Source organism: Staurois parvus, unplaced genomic scaffold (genome assembly GCF_062004578.1).
Source record: "Staurois parvus isolate SC_StPar_1 unplaced genomic scaffold, SC_StPar_1.0 ptg000819l, whole genome shotgun sequence".
Lineage (NCBI taxonomy): Eukaryota > Metazoa > Chordata > Amphibia > Anura > Ranidae > Staurois > Staurois parvus.
Genome location: NW_028318615.1, coordinates 527,079 through 533,329, shown reverse-complemented (window position 1 = coordinate 533,329; position 6,251 = coordinate 527,079).

The following is a 6,251-nucleotide window of genomic DNA, read 5'->3' as shown; positions in this document are numbered from 1 at the left end:
TGCAATATGCTTTTGCCTTTGCCCAGCGAAATTTGGAAAGAGCTGCAACTAGTGCTAAGACATACTATGATCTCAAAACCTCCAAGAAGGAATATGAGATTGGTGACAAGGTCTATCTATACAACTTTGCAAGAGACCAGATCAAGGAACGGAAATTCCTTCCATCTTGGAAAGGTCCGTTCTCTATCATTGATAAAATCTCTCCGGTCGCATATAAATTGCAGGTGACACGGTATGGTGAAATCAGTGATAGATGGGTGCACATCAATCAATTACGTGCTTGCCATCCGAAGTCTCAATTGCAGTTGTTGGAAGACTAAACCCACCAATTCCTATCTGGAGATATTGAGATCATTCTTAAACTTCCTTTAAACATATAATTCATCTTTTGCCTTACAGGATCCAGTAACATAATTTTATGTATATCCATTACTCAAACTGTTCATTTTAATAATTTAGAAAGGAAGGCCCAGACTATGACCAGACCGGCGATCGGAGGTGTCAATGACCGGACCCTAGAAGGAAGCTATAATGTCCTGTGGGAAAGACCAGATGCCAGAGATCGATCCGGAGACGATAACCTGATGTCCCAGGCCACCAAGGGCCAGTCCAGAGGAAAAGACCCGCCTAGGAGACCGTCTAAGAGACCTGTCGTGCGGAGGACCCATGGACCCCAAGGTGGATGTGCCAGGCCAGGCCGGCCTCATCACAAGACCAGGATCGTCATCGGAAGTGTCCATCTAAAGACGCCGAGTCAAGTTGAGGAACAACCAGCATGACCGCTGCCATTTTATTATCGGAAATTTTTTTTTTATTATTTCATTCCCTTCACCGGAGAAGACGAACAATCACCCTAGCCAAAAGCCTCACTCATGTTTTTCGATACAGACACCCCTATACACGTGCCTGTACCCCAAAAACAAAGGGGGATTTTGTTGTGGGCTTTTGGAATCATGTCAAAAATATGACTTTTATCAAGACATAATGTTATATAGCAAACAGCTCAGCAGAACCGGATGTTAAGAGTTAATTTTGTCTTGGTTAAACCTTCAAGAATTCTAGTTAAAGAACTGAAGAGAACAGGGAATTAAGACTTTTCCAAGACAATGGGATTGTTTAAACTGTCAACAAGGACTATTTGTATATGGAAGTGAGAAGAATACATCTACAGAAAGTCAAACACATAGGACTCTGACTTGTAAACATTTCAACAATAATGAGACGGGAACTCAACTGTTTGAAAGCTTAACCAAAACCTGTAGAGTATGATGAACCAACAAACCTCTGAAACTATTACTATCTACTATTGTTCACCAAGGGTGAAAGCATTAACAATTGTTTACCATGAGTCCAATACAAGGGCTAGGCAAACAGAGATTTTTTTCCCTACACAGAGGAAATGTTGATGCTGAAACCAAGGGGTGAAATTCAGGACATTTAAGTTTAAAAGTTCACTGTATATCATTACAAAAATGTACTACAAAAACAGATTATAAATAAGATGTCATAGACTTTAAACACCACTAAATACTCAGCAATGGGAACTATATATCACTAACTTGAGTATTGAGATGATGGGAAGTAAGATGTATTATAAACTAGCATTAGTTACATGTCTTATCAGGAAACAAACAGGATGATACTTCAAGGAGGAATAACCGAATATACACCTATATTCCATGGTCCCTATTTAGAATATCATAGGTATGATCACTGCTATATCTGGAAAGTGCTGTATATTTTATTCCTGAAATTACCTGAAGATTCCACCCAAGATATGAGTCATATCAAATACTCACATTGTTCTGTGATACATGACCGCCACCTGGCGGGCAGGTGAGAAATAGCTTATGTACACACATTTCTCAACTAGCCAATCAGGAAGCCTGGTGGGAAGGTATCTTAGAACAATGGACTAGTGGATATAAAAAGCCCATGTGCTGTAACAGAAAAAAAACCTCATGAAAAGAAGAAAAACCCTCATAAAGACCTCATGGAAAGACCTGACATCTGAAGAAGATCTCTGCTGAAATAACTACTCTTCCATCTTTTCAAACTTCCTAAAACTTTAAACCTCTAAACTTATAACTTCCTACATTCTCCCCTATTGAATCTATCACTTGCCTATATATCAGTCTAAAGGCGTTCCACTGCCAGCTAAATCCACGGGAGAGTTGCCTAGTCTGACGTCCGGGTGTGGTGAGATGTTTATTTGATTTGTATTAATTACTTTCTCTGTTGTGTAGAATCATAAAAATTACCGTAGTGTATTACAACAATATTGGATAGTTAGATATATGTAGTCAGATACTGTGTTACTGTTAAAAAAAATTGTTTATTGCCATATTATAAATTTTTCCATATTTCATAATTTATTGAATATTAATAACCAGAGTATCATATATCAAGGGCTTACTTCTTGCAAGCCTATGGCCACGGCGTGTAAGAATATAACCTTTGAGATATTCGAAATTATTAATTATTAATAAATTTAATAAATATCATATCATTTAAAATTGTGATTGATGTAATTAGTTAGAGACCTTATTATTGTGTCTTGCATTGATAGGATATATTTTTGATTGTGTGTACCAATATTCATTTATCACCAGTCTTCTGTGTTTTGTGTTAATATATATATAATTTTTGTACATAAATAAATTTTTATATTTATCTATTATAAGGCAAATTTTGTGTGTATGGTACGAAATCATATTGGCTAAAAGAATTCAAGGTATAATAATAAGTGGTGATCAAATTATCAAGGTGTCCAAATTATTGGTTTACTAAATATTTGCCGTATTTTAACGGCTGGAGGCACTGTAATATTTCATCTAAGGGAAAGGGACACGCCCTTTATAAATAATATATATCCTTACATTAACCACCACAACACCATACAGCACCCTATGACAAAATGGAACCCACCAGCAGTGTGAGGAGACCTGAAAGTGGCACATGGCAGAGTGTGGCGATGGAGACAGCAGCAATGGGAGGCCGTACAGGGACCCATGACACACTCTGGACCTGGCAGCAGCATGAGGAGGCGGTACAGGGGCCCATGACAGATTACGGGCCTGGCAGCAGCATGAGGAGGCGGTACGGGGGCCCATGGCAGATTACGGGCCTAGCAGCAGCAATGGGAGGCCATACAGCACCCTATGACAAAATGGAACCCACCAGCAGTGTGAGGAGACCTGAAAGTGGCACATGGCAGAGTGTGGCGATGGAGACAGCAGCAATGGGAGGCCGTACAGGGACCCATGACACACTCTGGACCTGGCAGCAGCAAGAGGAGGCGGTACAGGGGCCCATGACAGATTACGGGCCTGGCAGCAGCATGAGGAGTCGGTACGGGGGCCCATGGCAGATTACGGGCCTGGCAGCAGCAATGGGAGGCCATACAGCACCCTATGACAAAATGGAACCCACCAGCAGTGTGAGGAGACCTGAAAGTGGCACATGGCAGAGTGTGGCGATGGAGACAGCAGCAATGGGAGGCCGTACAGGGACCCATGACACACTCTGGACCTGGCAGCAGCAAGAGGAGGCGGTACAGGGGCCCATGGCAGAGTGGCGAAGTGTAAGCAGCTTAAATTGAAGGCCATACAGAGGCCTATGTTAAAAATAATAACATGTTTGGGGCATGATTCATGGCGGATTTAGTCAGTTGTGTCAGGAACTGGTGGTTTGAAATCCAGACTAATCCACGCCTGATTCATTTTCACAAACGTGAGTCTCTCCACACTTTGGGTGGACAGTCGTGTCCTCCGCGGAGTTACAATACCTCCTGCCGCACTAAACACGCGCTCCGATGCCACGCTACTGGCCGGGCATGACAGCCTTTCAAGGGCAAATTCAGCTAGTTGGGGCCAAAGGTCAAGTTTCGTTGCCCAGTAGTCAAGGGGATTGTCTACCTCGGTTGGCAGGGTGCTGTCCAAGTAGGCCCAAGCCTGTTGTTTGAGCTCCTGCTCCAGGTCCACCTGATGCTGCTGCTGCAGCGGCTGGTTAGTAGTTTTCTCACTGCGCTGGTGAAGAAAGCTACTCATCATCGACTGCAGACTGAGGCAGCCGCTGCTGGTGGAGCTGCCACTGCTCCTACCACCCCACCCCTCCCCTGCTGCCATGGCAGCGGAACGCGAGCGCACAGGGCCCACAGTGTCTGAGGATGGACGTTGGCGCACAAAGGCAGAGACCAACGGACTACATAGGTGGTTTTTATAGTACGTTATTTTGGCCTCCCTCTCAGCAGGTGTGAAAAAGGCCACCATTTTTGAACGGTAGCGAGGGTCCAACAAGGTGGACAGCCAAAAGTCATCCCTCTGTCTGATGGTTATTATTCGGCTGTCGCTACGCAAGCAACCGAGCATGCTATGGGCCATTTGTGCCAAGGAATGCGAGGGACTCCCTGCCTCCATCTCCACAGCATACTGCCACGGTGCGTCTGGGTCCTCTGTCTCCTCCTCCTCCTCTACCAGATGCTCCTGCTCCTCCACTCCTGTCCGCTGAGTGGAAAAACCACCCATTTCACTCAATAATTCCTGAGCACCAATGTCCTCCTCTACCTCCTCCTCTTCTTCCTGTCCTGCCCCCACAGGGGTCATGTGGCGTTGAGATCTGTGCGCCACGTCTACCGCACCCTGACCAGCCATTGTTAACAGCATTTGTTCAAGGACGTGCAACAGAGGAATGACGTCGTTCATCCCATAGTCCTGCCGACTCACGAATAGCGTGGCCTCCTCAAAGGGCCTGAGCAAGCGGCAGGTGTCACGCATGAGCTGCCAATGGCTGACATCTAAGTTACACAGGGGAGTACCTTTATCTGCTTGTAACATCAGGAAATCGGTGATGGCCTTTCGCTGCTCGTAAAGGCGGTCTAACATGTGTAGGGTTGAATTCCACCTTGTTGCAACGTCGCAGATCAGGCGATGCTGTGGAATTCCGTTCTGCCGCTGCAGCTCAAGGAGGGTGTGCTTTGCGGTGTAGGAATGGCTGAAATGCATGCAAAGTTTACGTGACATTTTAAGGATGTCTTGCAGTGGGATGGTGGATTTTAGGAACCACTTGACAACCAGATTGAACACGTGAGCCATGCATGGCGCATGGCACAACCTTCCTTGACGCAGAGCAGACACCATGTTCTTTCCGTTGTCGGTCAACATGGTTCCGATTTTCAGTTTGCGCGGAGACAGCCATCTGTCGATTTCTGTGTTCATTACACTCAGAAGTTCCTCCCCTGTGTGACTACGTTCGCCAAGGCATACCAGGTGCAGCACAGCGTGACACCGTTGCGCCCTGCACATGTGATATGACGGTCGGGTAATGGGACTTGGCACGGGGGTGGCGGCTGAGGACACGGCGGAAGAAGAGGTGGTAGAGGCGGACATCTTTGCTGGACCAAGGACGTGCAAACGTGGAGGCAAAAGCGGCGTGACCTGTCCAAGTTGCTGGTGCGGCTGTGCCGGCACCACGTTCACCCAGTGGGCCGTAAATGACATGTACTGTCCCTGACCGTAGTTACAGCTCCACACGTTGGCGCTGCCGTGCACTTTGGCAGAGACCGACATGCTCAAAGACTGGCCCACCATCTCTTCTACATGTGAATGCAGGGCTGGCACTGCCTTTTTGGTGAAGAAATGCCGGCTTGGCACTCTCCACCGCGGCGCGGCACAAGCCATCATTTCTCGGAAAGGTGCTGAGTCCACCACTTGGAAAGGGAGGGACTGCAGCACCAGCAACTTGGACAGGAGGACGTTCAGCTTCTGCACCGTCGGGTGCGTGCTCGCAAACTGTTGTCTCTTGGAAACGGATTCCAAGAAAGACTGCTGACGGAATCCGTGAAGAGGAGTAGCAGGAGAAGGAGCATCTGAACGAGCGGAAGATGCCAACGAGCGACAACTCCCCTCAGCAGAGGTGTTGGAGCCTTGACTGGCTGATAGAGGGCAATTGACGTCGGGTGACGGAGCAAGTAACGGAGCGGGTGATGGAGCGGGGGCTGGGGCAGGCAGAACCGCCGTATCTTTATCACGGTTTTCCCAGGCCACCGAATGGCGACGCTGCATATGCTGACGCAACGCTGTAGTCCCAACATGGGCCCCCTGGCTACGCTTGACTTTCTGGCCACATAGTCGACATACGGCTCCGTTTACTTCCTCAGGCGGCTTGATGAAAAATTGCCACACCGCCGAGTAGGAAACTTTGCCCCCGCTACTCCTCACTGGCTGACTGCTACTTCCTCCATGCACACCGGA